This window comes from Dreissena polymorpha, chromosome 4 (genome assembly GCF_020536995.1).
Source record: "Dreissena polymorpha isolate Duluth1 chromosome 4, UMN_Dpol_1.0, whole genome shotgun sequence".
NCBI classification, from domain to species: Eukaryota; Metazoa; Mollusca; class Bivalvia; order Myida; family Dreissenidae; genus Dreissena; species Dreissena polymorpha.
This window is the reverse complement of record NC_068358.1, coordinates 28,804,651-28,824,916: the sequence shown is the minus strand read 5'-3', so window position 1 is coordinate 28,824,916 and position 20,266 is coordinate 28,804,651. Positions and strand designations below refer to the sequence as shown.

Sequence of the window (20,266 nt, the reverse complement as noted above, 5' to 3'; positions counted from 1 at the left end):
GTGTTCTACGATGCGACATTGAAGTACGGCATACTTATTTTTAATTTTTTAGTTCAACATTAAAATGCAATTGCTATTGCCATACACCACTTGATAATTTCCAAATGCTATTTGCTGATTCGTATTGATGTTTGCTGATTGCTAGTTGCTCTTTGCATCTTGCTAATACCAGTTAATTCTTTTTTATTAGCAATAAGCAAATTGCATACAGCAATTGGTAATACCCATCTGTTATTTAGCAACTAGTAATTGACAAAAGCAACTCGCATAACACCGTTCAAGTAAAAATAAACCTAAATATTTAGAAGAAAAAAGGAGCATTTTTTAAAATATGGTTACACAAAGGCGGGGCATACCGTAACGCTTGCTTATTGCCAAACACACGCTGCAGTTTGTGTCGTTTCATCTCCAACGCATAGTTTTATTATATGATCAAGATGGATAAATAGGGTTATACGATGTGAATTTGGAATGAGGTACAATAATGTGAATTAGTTTTATTACGAAACGAAAATAAAAGCCACACATAGCATATTTGTTGAAACTGGCCATGCTAGATTCGCTTTAAAAATGACAATGGTACGTTTGCTGAGACATAAGACTCATTGTTTAATATGCATTCCAGGAGAAATTGGGCTACCTGCTCTTACATGTATCATTGCTTAAATAACGTAACATGTAACCGTTTTGATGGAACCTGTTCAAATAACCTAGGTGCAGCTGGATGGGCGCATGACAACTGTATCGTAGGTACGTCATGCGTGTTTGTCTATGTTGCATGTTCTAGTTAAAATCATATTATTTAGAAAAACAACAATACATTTATGTAAAAAGAAAGTTCAGAATCTTGACCAACTCACCTAAAGCTACCTCGGCGCCTGAGCTAACGTTCAGGCTCCGTTACATTTAATTTACTGAAAGAAGTCGTCAACTGAGTTAAACCAGTTTTATTAACCTTAAGCTTAAGGTTACTCAGTCTGACTTGAAGTGATCTCTTAGCCCATGTCTAAAACGATTTTCAAATTAACACAGCGTGTTTTTGTATTCCAGATTCTCAGTGCAATATTGATTTATGTATCATGTGCTGGGATTTGTTTTTGAAAATAATAATGTGTACTTCTCGATGCGTTTCTAAGAATATTAAGTAATTAAATTGATGTCTGTCTTTGGACAGAAGCCAATATGCAATTAATACGCTTGACGAGTTTGTTCAATCTTAAACTTGTAAGCTGGACTTTAAAGGATAGTGAAACATAATGTATTGAACTCGAACTGCTTAAATAGTTGCAGGTTCATTATTACTAACGCCGTTAACGCGCCGGTTGCATTTAGGATAAAATGTACAACAGTTTATTATACAATACATTATCCGACAACTTAAATTGTTATGTTGATGACATAAAAATTCACAAACTGTTAAATACAGATTTAAATAGTCTGAAAGAGCCAATCGCTATTGTTTAAAAAAACATGGCAAATTATAAAAGCCCAGGTTCATCGGGTTTACAATTGACTTTTAGGGTATTTTGGCCCAAACTGGGCACATTTGTTTGTAGAGCTCTAAATCACGCATTTATCCGTCGTTCAAACACAAGGTAAAATTACCTGCATTACCTAGGTGATAAGCGTTGACAAATTTTACAAAACTGGCGGCCAATAACATTACTAAACAATACTAACATTACTGTAAAAAATCTGTTCTGGATGCATCGGAAACAGGTTGAAACTTTATATAGATAAAATAATAAGCAATGATCAAACTGTATGTATCAAGGGTAGATTCATAGGAGAGAACACCAGACTCATTTACGATATACTTAATTACACAAAAGAAAACGATATCACGGGTCTTCTGTTGCTAAAAGATTTGAAAAGGCCTTTGATTCTTTGTCATGGACATTTCTTCATCGGACTCTATTATGGTTTAAATTTGGTTCTGACATAATAAAATGGTTTAAAATAAAGTTATAAAAAATTAATTTACCTGTTCGTCTTTTAGATCAACCGGGTTTTTCGCTCCATGACGTTGTTATACTTAAGTACGAACTAAAAAGCCACCAGTCGGCTATGAAAAAAAGTTCTCGTGTGTGTTTTACCAAATTATTGTTTGAAAGTACCAGTCATAATATACTTCATTTTTTTTATTAGAGTTATCAACACTAATCTTCTGTCAGTTAAAATTAAATGTTTGCATATGTTCTATTGCAATCTGACCAACAGTTCTTGATCAAATTTCTGTAAATTTTTCTTTACTTTTCTTCCGAAAAAAAAAAACAACAATAAAAGCTTTCGTGGTTCTATACAGTGTTTGGTCTATACGTAGATATCAGAAATTATTTTTGACAGCGATTTTGTTTGTTCTGTTACTTATAAGTAGCCTTTAGATGTATATGAGAGCAGATTCTTAGCTTAAACCTCCATGTATATGAGTCCGAAGCCAACGTCTTATTGAGACAATATAAAGTACGTTTCCTGGGTAGTACCAGTATTTGGTGTTTTTGCACACTCCCGGAGTAGGAATCGAACCCGCGACCTCTTGATCGCCAGGCGGACATCATAATCAACCACGCATCTGCAACATTTACATGTTTTGCAGATAGCGATGAATGTTCGCTGCGGGAGGACGTGTGCGTGAACAGCCGCTGCTACAATTTTCCGGGCGGGTACCGCTGCTCGTGTAATATGGGGTTCGCGCGCTACACCGACGAGAAGTCAGGCATAGGTCACTAAGGGTTAGAAGCCAGTAAATTTGGCAATGCAGAATATGGTACATTTAAAGTGCGTGGATGAGAACACACACATTTGAGCTGCGTTTTGGCAAAACTTGCCTTAATGTATGTCCGTAAAATGTCGTGCCTGACAAGCATGTGCGATTCGCACATGCTCAATAGGGAGAACACTACCTCATAGACTAGATTTTAATTTGTCGAGACTTTCTGTGACCGAACAATTCCGTACAAGTGGGATGTCATCCTCGATACCTGTGCGGACTGAATAGGCTCATCTGGAACGGCTATTTACGCAGATGCATTAAGTCCAGTTTTTCCAAAACGCTGCTCATTTAATGACTGTCAATTTACATTTATGGGTTTGGGGTTTGGTTACGAAATGATAAGCTTGTGAAGACATTGAACATCATGAATGTTATGCAAAGTTTTCACAGACATGGGACGTATGTTGATCTTGAAATACTGATAAAGCTTTGCTATATGATGCTTATTGTCAGATATTGACGAATGCCAGATCCAGAACCTGTGTGTGAATGGCGACTGCGTTAACACTATTGGCTCGTACCAGTGCAGATGTAAACAGGGATATAAGTTGGACGAAATTGGCGGTATCTGCACAAGTACGACTTGTACGTTGGAAATGTTATAGTAAAGATGTGATGGCATATCGCGATTTGCGACCGTGAATGTTCAAATACGTTTTTCAGTTACTGACTTTTAGAAAGTTGTTGAATTATAAATACGGAACTAGATAGATACAAGAGTGTGTTATCTTGGTGTAGTCGTTAAATAAGCAGCTAAAATATGCTCCCGGTCTCTTTTTATATATCAAAGAAAACATTTCAAAAGGCATAAATAATGAAAATTCTTTAATGTATATATCCACTGCCATTCGTATGTACATTATTCCTCAGGTATATTTAAAAACTAATTTTATTTTCATGTATTTGTTTGTATGTATGAACAAATATGCACAGAATTTGAAATAATATTTCGATTTTCAAGAATTTGAAATAATATTTCGATTTTCATGGTCTTAAAATAACAATAAAGACCTGTTATGTGCTAATATTACTGTATAAAAGTTCTTCTTCGTTCCTTACAATTCATGATGAACTCAGTATCATAAATTTGGCAATTTTTATAGAAATTAACCCTTATGTTAAAAACAAAAACACAAATGCAGATTGAACATTTCAAAATCACGGCCGTTAATCACGCGCGCCACCTTCTTTGAGATGCATTAATACATGAGCCAATGCTACTTCCGAGGTGGCGCTCAAGCCCGGATGTTTTAACGGATAATTTCACAGGATGATTAGGTTTAATATGATTTTTCAACATATTTCGCATTATTTTAACAAAATCGGCCAATGTAGTGCGATTCAACGATTATAAATTCATCCAAAAATGTACAGAAACACAAAATCACAACCCATTTGGAAACGTGAGGACCTTTGTGGCATAGTAGAATTCGATCAAAATTACTTTGAACCTGTACAAGTGAAAACGTTTACAAACTTGTAGTTTGTTAACGACTAGACTCAGAGATCTGAGATTATGTATCTGAGTAGAGAGTTAATGTTGATTTATCAAATTCCTTTCTATTTTTTTTAAAACTTAAATCTGTGTATTAAGATGTCATTGACAGTAACTGACAGTAAAGAAATATCAACGCTAAAATACGCCTATCATCACATTATGTGTTAATTGAAACCGGCAAACATAACATGAGCAGAAACAAATAATTTATTAAAATAAAAAATGTGAAAATAATATTAACTTTGGGGAATTTTATGAATTTTGAACATTGTTAAATTGTTTAACTTTAGCTCCTACTGTTTATTTTAGACTCTTAAATTACACAGTTTCTTCTCAAAATAACTTAAGCACGGACTAAAAATGACGCGATGAGAAGGCCAGGCACTGGTTGAGGGCCCCGGGTGAAGGAGTTCACCATCCCGGAAGGCATTCTCCTTGAGCATTTTGGGGATTCCGCCTCTCTTGCAGGGGTCCCCTATGCAATTGACACTGATGGTTTGTACAGTTTATATTAAATATAATACCATTGTCATTGGTTATCATTATAATCCTATTTTCTTTTTTCTTTAAGCTTTTTAGCTCTTCTATTTTTTGAAAAAAATTATGAGCTATTGTCATCACCTTGGCGTCGGCGTCAGCGTCGGCGTCGGCATCCGGTTAAGTTTTGCGTTTAGGTCCACTGTTCTTATAAAATATCAATGCTATTGCATTCAAACTTGGTACACTTACTAACTATCATGAGAGGACTGGGCAGACAAAGTTAGATAATTCTGGCTTGCATTTTGACAGAATTATGTGCCCTTTTTATACTTAGAAAATTGAAATTTTTTGTTAAGTTTTGTGTTTAGGTCCACTTTATTCCTTAAGTATCAAAGCTATTGCTTTCATACTTGCAACGCTTACTAACTATCATAAGGGGACTGTGCAGGAAAAGTTATGTAACCTTGACTGGCATTTTGACAGAATTATGTGCCCTTTTTATACTTAGAAAATTGAAAATTTGGTTAAGTTTTGTGTTTAGGTCCACTTTTTTCTTAAAGTATCAAAGCCATTGCTTTCATACTTGCAACACTTACTAACTATCGTAAGGGGACTGTGCAGGCAAAGTTATGTAACTCTGACTGGCATTTTGACAGAATTATGTGCCCTTTTTATACTTAGAAAATTTAATATTTGGTTAAGTTTTTTGTTTAGGTCCATTTTTTTCCTAAAGTATGAAGGCCATTGCTTTCATACTTGCAACACTTACTAACTATTGAAAGGGGACTGTGCAGGCAAAGTTATGTAACTCTGACTGGCATTTTGACAGAATTATGTGCCCTTTTTATACTTAGAAAATTGAAGATGTGGTTAAGTTTTGTGTTTAGGTCCACTTTTTTCCTAAAGTATCAAAGCCATTGCTTTCATACTTGCAACACTTACTAACTACAGTAAGGGGACGGTGCAGGCAAAGTTATGTAACTCTCATTGGCATTTTGACGGAATTATGGGCCCTTTATACTTGAAAATTTGGTTAAGTTTTGTGTTTTGGTCCACTTTATCCCTAAAGTATCATAGATATTGCTTTCATACTTGGAACACTCGCAAACTATCATAAGGGGACAGTAAAGGACAAGTTGCATAACTCTGGTTGTCATTTTTACCGAATTATGGCCCTTTTTTGACTAGGTAACTTTGAATATATGGTTACATTTTGTGTTTAGATTCACTTTACTTCTAAAGTATCAAGGCTATTGCTTTTAAACTTTAAATACTTTCATGCTATCATGAGGGTACTGTACCTGGCAAGTTGAATTTTACCTTGACCTTTGAATGACCTTGACTCTCAAGGTCAAATTATTAAATTGTCTAAAATTGCCATAACTTCTTTATTTATGATTAGATTCGATTGATACTTTGACAAAACAAATTACCTGACATACCACAATTGACTCCAAACCATCCCCCACGCCCCCACTCCGAATCCCCCCCCCCTTGAATCCCCCTCAATCCCCACCGTTATTTTTTTTTTAATTAAACATCATCTAATAAATGACCACCACACCCTCACACTGTACCCCCACCACAAAAAAATAAAAAAATAATGTGTATGCCCCCTGTAGGGTGGCATATTGCAGTTGAACTGTCCGTCAGTATGTCAGTCAGTCTGTCTGTCAGTCCGAAAAAACTTTAACATTGACCATAACTTTTTCACTTTTTAAGATAGCAACTTGATATTTGGCATGCATGTGTATCTCATAGAACTGCACATTTTGAGTGGTGAAAGGTCAAGGTCATCCTTCAAGGTCAAATGTCTAATTTATGATGTCTGTCCGTCCGAAAACTAACATTGGCCATAACTTTTTCAATATTGAAGATAGCATCTTGATATTTGGCATGCATGTGTATCTCATGGAGCTGAACATTTTGAGTGGTGAAAGGTGAAGGTCAAGGTCATCCTTCAAGGTCAAATTTCAAATATATGGCGTCTGTCCGTCCGATAACTTTAACATTGGCCATAACTTTTTAATATTGAAGATAGCAACTTGATATTTGGCATGCATGTGTATCTCATGAAGCTGCACATTTTGAGTGGTGGAAGTTCAAGGTCAAGGTCATCCTTCAAGGTGAAAAAAAAAATAATTCAAAATGGCGTTCTCATGAAGCTGCACATTTTGAGTGGTGGAAGTTCAAGGTCAACCTTCAAGGTCAAGGTCATCCTTCAAGGTCAAAGGTCAAAAAACAAATAAAAAATTCAAAGCAGCATTATCGTGAAGCTGCACATTTTGAGTGGTTGAAGTTCAAGGTCAAGGTCATTCTTCAAGGTCAAGGTCATCCTTCAAGGTCAAAGGTCAAACAAATATATTCAAAGCAGCGTTATCATGAAGCTGCACATTTCGAGTGGTGTAGGTTCAAGGTCAAGGTCATTACTCAAGGTCAAGGTCATCCTTCAAGGTCAAAGGTAAAAAAATAATAATTTCAAAGCGGCGTTATCATGAAGCTGCACATTTTGAGTGGTGGAAGTTCAAGGTAATCTTTCAAGGTCAAGGTCATCCTTCAAGGTCAAAGGTCAAAAAAATAATATTTCAAAGCGGCCTTCTCATAAAGCTGCACATTTTAAGTGGTGGAAGCTCAAGGTTAAGGTCATCCTTCAAGGTCAAAGGTAAACAAATAAAATAAAAAAATATTTCAAAGCGGCGCAATAGGGGTCATTGTGTTTCTGACAAACACATCTCTTGTTTTTTTTCAAACATGGTTAAAAAACACAAATATTTATTTTTATTATTTTATTTTTGAAATACCGTCAAACCATCCCACCCAAGAATTCCCCCCCCCACCAAAAAAAAACTAAATTTTTGTTTTGCATTTTTTTTGCATTTTTGGAAGATAATGTAATAAATGACCACACCCCCACACTATACACCCCTCTCCATTTAACCCCTCCATCCTTTGTGATTGAAATTGAGATAGTTCCCTACACCTTTAAAAAGAAAAATAGATGAGCGGTGTGCACCCGCAAGGCGGTGCTCTTGTTAAGTTAATATAAGTGGCTGATTGTTCATTCCAACTTTTTTGATTGTTGGCATTATGCTTTGGTATTCAGTCATGAAGGTAATGTTTAACAAAGATACTATTAATTCGTGATTGGAATGAAATACAATAATTTTTAACTGCATAACAAAAGTATTTTATTAAAAATTCATCATATTTCACCTTTGTCTGTTTGTTTGGATTATTTTCAGTACAGATCATATCTATGTTTGATTGTGAATTATAAACTGTTCAAATGAAAATTATCTGTATTCCTTTATTTACTTAGCTCCAGAGGGTACCCTATTACCCAGTATCATAGATTTGGGCAAGATTCCAACAGGTAAACTATTAAAATAGATTACGCTATCCATCTTTGCTTATTACAGAATTGCAATGGAGGAAGCTTTTGTATTAAACATAACATGTTGATTAATTATTTTTATTCATTGCTCAATACATGTATGTAATATTGCTAAAATGCATTGACGAAGACTTGTGTTGTTGAGCAAAGTATGTTCTATAAGAAAATATATACATTCTTTAAGTACATATAGCATCGATTGTTTAATACTAGATCATGTCGCTTTCTTAAACTACCATAAGGTTTATCAAAATGTAATATCTATGGTTGTACTTATTATCTTCCCCAAGTGGTTTTATGAATGATGTATGCTAACAACAAAAATCTTCAAATGAGTGAATACAAATAACACTGATGCATTATGTATTTATGTTGTGTTTATTACACAGATGGAGTCACAAGCTTGACATTTACATTAGATGAAATAGGTTAGTGACAAGGGCCTTATTTTTATGTTAATGTTTTGGTCAACTAAAAATAAATATTCAAAACTAATTGAAATATGTAATTTGTGTAAGTAAATTCATGACAAATAGGTAAATTGGTTGAAAAAGTCCATTTTAAATTTAACAAATGACATGAAGAATTTTAGCCTCTGAGTTAACTTTGGGTTATGATAAACTTTGTTAATTATACTTGAAGGATGCATTATTTTTATTATGCCCCCCTTCAAAAAAGAGGGGGTATATTGTTTTGCACATGTCGGTCGGTCTGTCTACCAAATGGTTTCCGGATGATAAATCAAGAACGCCTAGGCCTGGGATCAGGAAAGTTCAAAGGTACCTTGATCATGACTCGCAGATGACCCCTATTGATTTTCAGATCACTAGGTCAAAGGTCAAGGTCATATTGACTCTAACGTATTCACACAATGGCTGCCACTACAACTGACAGCCCATTATGGGGGCATGCGTGTTTTACAAACAGCCCTTGTTTTCATTATTTTCATTAAAAACTAACAAATTGTTTGATTTTTGAAGGTGCTCAAAAGACGTCATGTTGTGTATCCCAACTTGCATCGGTAGATGAAGCTGGACCATGTTCGTCAGGGACTAGTGAGTATTATAAGTGAATTTATTTCATATTTCACCAAATGCATACATGTACATATTCAATTCATCCCTATCATGTGTAGCAATTCATATCACTTTTTTTTCAAAAGTAATAAATTGAAACATTGAAATATCACTTTCCAATTGAATGAAACATCACTCATGTTTTCCATGTAATTGTGTGACGTCACCAGCTAGTTAAGGTTCATGGGGGGGGGGGGGGATACAATTCATTAAAACTTCGCTTTGGTTTTTCTTCATTGAATGTGGTACAATATGGTCAAACTATATATCATTTTAAAGCTAAAGACGGATAGAATAACATAAACACATTTTTGACAGTCAATATGTGTGTGCTTTATTCATATTTTGGTTTAAAACCAATACATTTTTACACTAATTTACAAAATTTCAATCTAAAGTTAGGAAGGATATGCACTACCTTAAGTTGAATAAATACAAAGCTATATACATATACAAGGTCAAGTTAGCAACATTTCACAGAAAATTATTGTCATAAAACAACAAATGAGTTTTTATTCAACTGCCTTTTTTGGATAAATATCCTAAACAAAGTTCTAAAAATAACTTAAACGTAACTACTTTTTAAAAATCCAGGTATGGTGGATAATAAGAGTCACAATTCTATTTCAAAGGCTTAACAATTTTGTTATTTACCTCTCAATCAAATTGCAAATTTTAAACCATCTCAAATTGAAGTAGATTGCAGACGACATATAAAATTGTAAAGGAATATAAAGAAATTGGCAAAACGATTGATTTTATATTTCGATTCCTTCAACCCATTTTGAAAGCGTGGCCATCGCTGTGATCCGTAGAAAAACGTGCAAAACAAATCGGTCGAAACCACGTGCAGTGGTGAGAAAAACGGGTTTGTGTATACACATACCTTAGAAAACACATACTTAGTTTGACAGTTGGGTGGCAACTAGTAAAACAACTACAGTACAGCTCACGCAAAACAAACATATTCCGCGATCCGCGGAGTCAGACGCCATCTTGTGTTCGCGGAGTCGACTCGGAATCGACTATCTGGTCGCCGAGTAGCCTCGTCGGTCCGCCGAGGCACTCCGCATCTCGTCTCCGCGACACGCCTCGGCATGATGCCGAGGAATTTGTTGATGATGTCGAGTCATTCGGCGGACAATCGTATTAATTATAATTTACAATGTACATGTACCTCGGATAGAAATGGACTCCGAGTTTTGCATCATAAAATTTATTACATGGAGCGTTACTACGTTTCGAAACAATTCACTACATAATACATTGACATTAAGGTTTTGCATCATCTGTCCAAATTATCTTTATTAACTGTTTCTTAACCCTTTCCCTGATAGATGCGTATAATCCCGAGTCTATCGTTTCCCCGATACATGCGTTTATTACTGTCATTATCGATTACCACATACATGCGAATTTTTCCGTCTCTATCCATTACCCGCTAATCCCGTATATTCCATTTTCAAATGCAAATTCTGATTAATACTGACGAGAAAAGTGCTCAAGAAAACTCATTAACACAGACATCCAACATTTTTCTAAAATATCACATGAATTTCGACATATGTTTCTATTTAAAGATTTGATGAAATATGTGTCCAATCGGGACAAGGGTGACACAAATAAATACATGTATATGCCCATGATATTTTCGTGTCCAGTGTTTCTCTATAACAAAAAGCGCGCGAAAATAGGTGTGGGTTAATTTATTGATACACGAAACTACGTAGCGCAGACAACATTGTAAAAGCTTCGTATTGAATTTCCATTTGAGTATTAGGGTATCTCGCAAATGATTTTGACATTTTCCTGAATAAAATAAAAGTAAAAAACGCTGTATCATTTTCATATTTTAGTTCGTTCAATATTGCAAAAATTACTGTATTGTATCTGATTGCACAAAAAGTGCCATGTAAAGTTAATATTCTTTTACAACGACCAATTAACAGCGACATCTATATTTAGATTTTATGCAACATGTATAAGTCATTTTCTGAAAATTGGGAGAAAGGAAAAGCGATTTTTCGAAAATAAACCAACGTTTTTTTTTTCCATTTAATTTGTCATAATTATTTACATTTTGTTTTTTCTGTGTATGTTTGATTGGTTCTCATTTGTTTTAATCTTCTGAACAAAGCAAGTCCCGTTTCCGAGATCATATACGAGAATTACTTCGATATGTTTACTGATAAATTATGGTTTTGACAGACGACACGTGCTTATCTAAAGTGTGTGTTTTTGTAATACACGGGATATTGGATTATCGGTGTTTGATTGAGCAATAAAACAAAGACGCAGTCGGCGGTTTTCAGAAGGCCTTTTGTGCTGACCAACATACTAATTAATAGTGCACGTGCTTATCTAACATTTAGGGATAAAACACACGGGAGACTAGACACTTTGTGCTTGTTTTGGGCCATAACCGGTGGTTATTTTCAGTAGCACACGTGTCCAGAAACTAACGAGTTCGGGTAATAAAGCACTGAGATTATGATCTTACAACTGCATGGAGTCTGAAATGAAACAAAATGCCGACAAATCAAAAGATTAACCGCCTAATGTTTCAGTATAAAAAAATGCCGACAAATCAAAAGATAAACCGCCTAATGTTTCAGTATAAAATTCGATATTTTAAGGCGGGGTTCTCACTGCATTTCCTTTTGCATTCGCATACGCTTGTATTACTTTTTATATCCTCGTATTATTTGCACAGATTTATTAAAATTACAATGAAAATGCTCACGCTTTCCAGGCAGATAACGTGATATTACACAAGTCATCTTTATTTTCGCGCAATTTCTATGAGAACAGCAGATTTACAAGTGTATTTAGATGTCACAATAAAGATACTGTTTTGCGTCACAATATTATTTTGGTAGTCACATTTATGCCGAGTTTAATGTTTCAATATATTATCCGATAATTTCGTTTATTAAATTTATATTTAGATGCAGCATGTACATGGCCATTTCTGAAAATCGGGACGAAGTGAAAGTAATCATTTTTAAATATAAACGAATATAAGTTTTTATTAAAATTGTCAACATTATTTATATCTGTTTTCTATGTGTATAGTTGTTTGGTTCTCATATGTATTTTCGCAAATCTTATGATACTCAATATGTTATTTTCGATGTTTAAAGCAAATCTTGTTTCCGAGATCATGTTCGGGATAAAACTGTGTAAGGTTTATTGATATGGTTATAATGACCTACAACATCATTACGTATAAAGTTCCGCATGCAGCGAAGCTTACCAAAGGTTTACACAATCACGCAGAAGTAAACATATCAACGTATTATTTGTAACTGATTCTAATAATCGTTTATTTAAAAAATATTTAACATGTGTTAAAGTATATAAAAAATTTTTTCGGCGAACCGCCGCATTTAAAGACGCGGCGTGTTGCCGCGGATCGATGCCGAGGCAGGAATAGACGCGGCGTAACTCCGCGAATCATCGCGGAGTGCCTCGGCATGATGCCGAGGGAATACTCGTTGTGGATGCGGAGTAATTTCGAAAACAAAAGAGTGTGTCCGCGGCGTAGCCGCGGATTTTGTTGGTTTTGCGTGAGCTGTACTGTATTAACATTAATCAGCAAGAGATCGCACTAAATAATAGAAATGACCACGTAGAGATATCATCACTCACCTTATTACAAATATTTTCTAGCTGAAAATTGTCCCCCACACGTCATTTTCAGTTTATTTGTATTGTTTTTTTTCTAGAGTGCATCTCACAGAATATCCATCCAACTTCCGTTGTTTTCACTTTCGTTATTAAAAACTCCATTTAAAAGAATTATTTCTACTTTAAGATTGTTAAAGCGATGTTTTATTATATATTATCGTTAGAATAGTATACCGTGATGAATTGAACACAGTTACGTATCGATCTTTCTATCAGTCTGTAAGCGTACTATTTTATGCGCAATAATATATGTCGTGTGATTCGACAACGATTGTAAACATTGGTGAAATGCTTCTTACATAGTTATTCTTTTGAGTGTTTATGAGGTCTGATCGTGCAGTTTGCAAACATCAACGGAAAGATTACAATCCAATGCATTTGTCATCGTCAACCGTTTGGAATGTCAATTAGGCAATGAGTGAGTTTTTAGCATGTTTCTTTCTATTTTAATAATTTAAAAATGACTGCCCCCATGGTGATGAAATGACATGTGTTCGAGTTTTGATATTTCTAGATATGTAAACTTTTTTTACTATTTAAGCGTAACTTGCCCTCGTCAATGTCGATATTATTCACTAGTTATATAATTTTCCGCCGAAATACGTGGAATAAACATGATTCAGATTTTTGAAAATAATGTATATTTTAGTGTTAAAATCGCTTTGTATTTTGATTGATTTTGTGGATGTTATGATACGTTGATGTACAAAATTGGTAGCAGTTTGAAGGAAAAACATCCTTTAAAACATATATGTATACATTTTCCATCTGGCACTCTTCCTTTAGTCAAATTTGAGTTTAATGCTAGGGGTCCCACATTTTTCAAAATGAAGCCTCTACATGAACCTTAAGTCAATTTCACACCAATGTGCAGGTATGATAGTGAGGTATACATTTTGCCAAATCTTAAAGTCCATTTCAAATCACTTTCAGGATTCTCATGATTGAATAATTGTTTTACAGCGACCAAAACCAAATCAATGAAAATGGCCACCGTAAACAAGAGTAAAAGAGGTAAATAATTATTTAATATTCACACATACATATGTTTGTATTATAATAGTCATTTTTTGCCTCTAATTTTTAAATGGACCTTTTCACAGATTTCGGCATGTTTTGAAGTTTGTCTTTAAATGCTTTATATTGATAAATGTTAACAATATATATAAAAAGCTCCAGTAAAAAATCAAGAATAAAATTAAAAGAGGGAAAAAGGTACCCCCCAGCAGGGCTCGAACCACTGACCCTTGGATTTCTGGAGTAAAAAGTTTACCTCTTAGACCACTCGGCCATCCTTCCGGATTGAATAGCAGGTGTATTTTATACTTTATATAAGCAATCCTCGTATTTTCACAAAATATAACGACAACAACAGAACTCTCCAAATTATTAATTCGTTTTGCGTCGCAAGCTTAAAGCCTTTATAATTTTCGGGTTAATAAATCGTAAAAAGATACATATAATGGCTAATTTAGAGCATGGTAAATGTTCAGTATTACTGTTTCCTCATAAATATCATAACTAAAACTTAAATTTGCGAAACTGAAACAACATTTTTAATTTTTGTCAATTTACCCAAACGTGAAAAGGCCCCTTTAATACTGTTGTTATATATACAGAGTTGAAAATGTGATTATCTTGTTTTGTGCTTCTAATACTGTATGACATAGAAATACATAATTATAACTTCAAATAGTAAAACGGAATATTTACCAAAATGAAAAGAATTTATTATTATTGGTATTATGCCAATATGACAAATGTGAATTTGTTTCAGCGAGGTCAAGTTTTAACAGGCAAGCAGAAGAAAATATGAAACTGGAGTAGAAAAATTTAAATTTGCAACAAATTAATCTGCGACTAAAGAATAGGTTAATACTGGCCCAACTGAAGGTTGCTAGGTTACAGGCACAAAAATTTAGGAAGAGATTAACATGCTAAAAGGCACAAATAATGAATGTTAAATCTTCAGTTTTGCATTATGCCAACATAAAATCCTTTCTATCTGTACATTTTTCTATTGGTTTGCCCATTTCACAATCATTCATAAGTTTTTAAAATCCTACTATTCTTAAGGATCAAAAAAATCTTTCACATAATACTTATCAATTGCAGAAGAGCACATTTTCACGCCTAGTATATTTAGTCATTTATTGCGGGATTATTGACATTTGTGCACATTAGCATTTTTATGCTTGTCGCATGTTCAATGAAAGTTTTCATACATTTCCTATATTATATAACCTAGCAACCTTCAGTTGGACCAGGGCTCATATTCACTAAACAGTTGTTAGACTTAAGTCTAAGGATTAAAAAGATTCTTTTAGCTAAAATATTTAATTATGGCTTGAATTTTGAGTCAAACATGGCATAAACCATCTCAATAAACATCATTCTTAATGTAAGTCTAAGAATTGGTTGGTGAATACGGGCCCAGGTTGATTAAAGTAACATGTAACCAGTAATTATCAAGAAGCTTTATAGGCCTGAATAGGACTATGTCGCTGATGGTGATGATGAACATGTTGTGTTACCTTTACATTAATCATCTTAGGCATTTTAGGGGCATACTTTACTGTGATGGCTCTTATAATTATTAATAATTTATATAAATGTGTCATGTTAATTGAGTAGATAAATGTTATTCCTACTTAAATAATGGATGTTATTTTTTCACCATTGTTACATTGAAAAATCTGTTGACAAACTGTTGTATAACAATGTTTCCAACATGGTTTGCATTTATTTCAACATTTTCATCAACAACTTGTTTGTCATCACCATCAGCCAAATAATCCTTTTCAGGGATATCTCCATGTTCAATCCCAAAATTGTGCATTACTACACATGCAGTGATATATGTCACTGCTGTCGCCAAGTCGGTTCTAATCCTGTAATGCAGTATCTCAAATCTTTTCATTATACAAAAAGTCTGCTCCTCAAGCACTATTGTTTTACACAGAGCCAGATTAATCTTTTCTTGATTGTGTGTTTCGGGGTTTGGGAAGAGTCATCAGGTAGGGTGTACATGGATACACAGAGTTTCCGAGAATGAAGCTATTATGAGCTCCTGTTCAGAAATAAAACATTCTGTTCATAAAATTAATCAATGTGTACACTTAGGCTTAGCAATTTTAGGTAAATGTCACAAGGGTTTATCCTTTTTGCAATATAATGAGAATGAATTTAACATATTTAACCATTACCTATTATCATACTGCACAATTTATGACTTTATTTTTTTAATTATTCATAACACATTTTGTTAATTAAATCCTATTGTGTTGTTTAAAAAAAATGTATTTAAGCTTTTATGAAACAAGTTGTATTTAATTTGATTGGTCATAACCATAGACATGCGTATCTGATAGCTACCTTCTTCAAACTGGTTACGTAGATGACACTCTCCATATTCTAGTGTCATGTGTGCTTCCTGGCCATTAAGCAGTTAAGCTCCGCTCTTTTTTGTTGTGGCCACATACCATCTAACTATAACATAACAATTAGTAATTTATTATAATATTATTTTTAATTATACTGATATTATAGTGGACTATAAACAATTGTACTTTTAAACGATACACAATTTGTCTATGTATATATAACTTATGTGTGCAAATGGGTAGCTTTTGATAAGAAGTATCATTTTTGGTGTTAACTGTATTTCGTTATATATCTGAATATGAACATGCCAATGTATTTACATTGTATATGGCTTCATAGATCAGGCTATGTGTAAGGCCATTAAAGCATGCATAAATTAAAAAATAAGTATGATGTTTATATCAATATGCAAATAAGCTTACTATCTTTAAATTTATTTGTTTGGATTTTTGATAGTATTAGCCCACAGTGAACCTTATTAGACAATTATGTTTGTAAACTACCACATCCGTTGTAAAATTCCCAAAAGTCTGACTACTGTATTGTTATAAAAATATTGATTGAATAATACAGCTTATGTAAAATTTTCAGTGGAATGTTAGTGCTATTAAAAATAGAATATTTAATTATTTAATATTAGTAACTGTCATACATCAGTAAAAAAAATATATACAGATATGAGTTCTTAAAAACTTTGTTGTGATAATAGCAAAAAATAGAACATACTTGCACATTCAAAGAATAATAGCATTTCCTATTGATGAAATCTCCTTCATTGTCCTTTGGCCTTTGAATCCGTATGTGGGTACCATCGATCAAACAGATTACATTTGGATCCTGTGAATAAAAAATAATGTTAGATAAGTTAAATTTACAATGCAATCAGTGTTCATGTTTGTTTGTTTCACCATAAAAATGTGTGTGAATATAGATATTCCTTTATTCATATTTGCTGTTACAATAAAGTGCTATTATTATTTGTTATTCAAGTTATTATGTTTTTACATTGAATTCATTTCCCATAGACACTTATCATTATATATACTACTTATTTCAGAGATTTCCTGAATATGTTTTATTCAAAACACAATTTCAGAATATGTAGTGGTTATATCAATGCTTATGCTTATACTACTATAAGTAGTACATGTGCCTTAATACCATGGTCCGCATATCTAGTACTTACATTAACTCACACATTACATGTGAACATCAACAAGGCCCCCAGTATATGGTTTTGAACAATTATGTTGATTTATTTATGACAAGTAAATGATATTTAGCTGGCATGACTGAATCATTTCTTCAGCACAATGTCTTTATTTCCGTAACATTGGAGTACAATTTTTAATAACAATGTGCAAAAAATGGTCTTGCAGATATGGAGCGGAAAAAAATAAGTATCGAGGACCTACAGACTGAGGGGCGGACTAACAGGTTTGTTATAATCCCACACCTCCTTTGCGGGGGGGGGGACATTACAAAGACAGATAAATATAGGTGTGGGGGTTACCATGCTAAAACCAAAAGTGAAATGATATTAAAAGAAGGGTACATGAATGTTTAATTATTTAATCATTACACTGTAATATGCCATAGAGTGAAATCTAAATGGCATTTACAGTAAAGATTGAAGATATCATATTACAATAACTGCGAATTAGGAATGAAATGAAACAAATATCCAATTTGGACTAAATTCGGGTGGCATTACCCTTATGTTTACATATGCTCTTTCCCCTGTGAACTTGCCCTAGGCATAATCGCAGAATGTACCAAACTATTGGCGTCGCCCTGGAGGGCGGCGACTAGTATGTTATGCATTTTTTTTCGCTTATGGGAGGAGAAATTATTTTACGGATCAATGCATATATTTTTGTTTTAAGAATATCTTGCATAGTGGTGATTTTTTGTGTAATTTAGTGTAAATAAGTACTGCATTTGTGCCTATTACATTTATTAAACATTTTTTGCCAATAATGCAAAGCTAATTGTTTTAATTATTAACTGATCCACAACTGATCACAGGCGAAAGATCACAGGGACTGGTCAAATACGCGAAACTTTCTTATTTTGTATAAAAAGAAATGATGTTTTGTATAATAACAAAACATAATCAAAATATTTTTATTTTGTGATTTTTCTAATTTGCTAATTTAGTGGAGAATCAATGTAGTACGATATTTGACGACCTATTGGAAGGCGTAGGTACGAAAACGTACAATGTATTAGTTTATTAATAGACATATAATAACGATCGGTATACACATTTTCACCAAATAGCAGTACATAAGTGAATGTCAGCCGGAATAGCTCAGTTGGGAGAGTGTTAGAATGAAGTTGTTTACGCAACAGTCATCTAAAGCCCCCCCCCGGTTCAATCCCGGGTTCCGGCACGAACGGAACAGTTTGGCGGCTGACAATTTTTTCAGTCAGGTTAATAAATATAATAAAGCTTTATTTTATGTAGAGATTTTAAAATTCATTTTACTACAACTGGACATTTTTATTAAAATTAATGTATGCAACGTGGTGACAATGTTAATTAAAATTTCTTACATCACTTTAATATCTTATAAAAAGTACACGTGTTTTAATATTAACAAAAAAATGCAAACAACACATCTTTTATCCATGTATTTTTATGGTTGTCTATCATAGGCCTATCCCTTCCACATAAAGAGCGCGAAGCGCGACACGTATTATTGATTGTAACAATGAGTTGCGATAAAGGAAGCAGCCGCTAATCAAGGAGGAGCTATGTCCCAGCAACCCGTTTCCCTCGAGTCAAGCACTCCTCGGAGTTTTTTTAAGAACCACATATAGAGCGCGAAGCGCGACACGTATTTCTATCCAGGTGGTATGGGCCCTTTAGCATTATCCGACCATTACGTCCATAGTTATCTTCCTTAGAATTTGAGAAATTTTGAAATCCTTGTTCGAAGTCCAAAATTTTCATCCGATTGTTCACATACTTTCACAGTTTTTTTTTTGTCAATGAGGACCCAACCCAAACTCTATATGAGCAATATCGGACCATAAGTCCAGAATGATGTCTCTTTGAATTTAAAAATAAAAGTGAAAAACTGCTTGGTTAGGTGATTATGTCAACATTTTTCATCACATTCTTTCCAAACTTACAGTGTCTTCATATCAATGAGCATTTTTACCTCATTTAAAATGAAAAACATCGGGACAATAAGTCCAGAAGTTTTTTCTATTACATTTGACAAATTAAACAATTTCCACTTGTTTAAAAGATTTCACAACTTTCGTCTGAATCTTTCCAAACTTGTTAAGTGTTTTTATATCAGTATTACTCGAACCCTATTGAAAATGATGAATATCGGAGCAATAAATCTATTATGATCTTTTACTGAATTTCAAAGTATTGTGAGATGCAGGTTCTTTATACAATTTACAGTTTTCATTCATTTTTTTCAAACTTTTACAGTGTTTTCATATCAATGAGTACTAAACCCCTTTCGTAACTGAGCAACGTAAGAATAAGTTCAGAATCATCTCCCCTTGAAGTTGAGAAAAATATGAAATTACGCTTACAAGATGAAGCAGATTTTTTAAAACCTACACAGTTCTGTTCCATTAATAAAAACTGCACACGGATACCAGTAAAAAAAGGAAACCAATGTAAATAAAATGAACTATGAAATATTTGGGAGTTACAACACAAATTCATAGATAATGGTTATTTGGGGGTTATAACACAGCATCATAAATAATGGTTATTTGGGGGTTATAACACAAAGTCATAGATAATGGTTATACCAGTATCATTTTCTATTTTGTTTAAAATAATCGGCCAATATATTAATATTTACAGTAGAAACAAGATGCGTTTGTGAAACACAATGTCCCCCTATATGACGTTTGACTTTGAAGGATGACCTTGACCTTGTAAAGGATGACCTTGACCTTTCACCACTCAAAATGTGCAGCTCCATGAGATACAC

The 20,266-nt window shown here is 33.8% G+C and overlaps 1 protein-coding gene and 1 long non-coding RNA gene across 2 annotated transcripts in view; both read left to right on the top strand.

Moving 5' to 3' along the window:
• Positions 1–20,266, top strand: part of LOC127878313 (multiple epidermal growth factor-like domains protein 6) — a 105,794-nt gene that overhangs the window by 34,193 nt on the left and 51,335 nt on the right. The gene's annotated exons all lie outside the window — the stretch shown is intronic.
• On the top strand, positions 9,124–15,387 carry LOC127877911 (uncharacterized). The gene is made up of 3 exons (XR_008048664.1): positions 9,124–9,200; positions 13,875–13,925; positions 14,689–15,387. It is a non-coding gene; the product is annotated as an uncharacterized LOC127877911 (long non-coding RNA).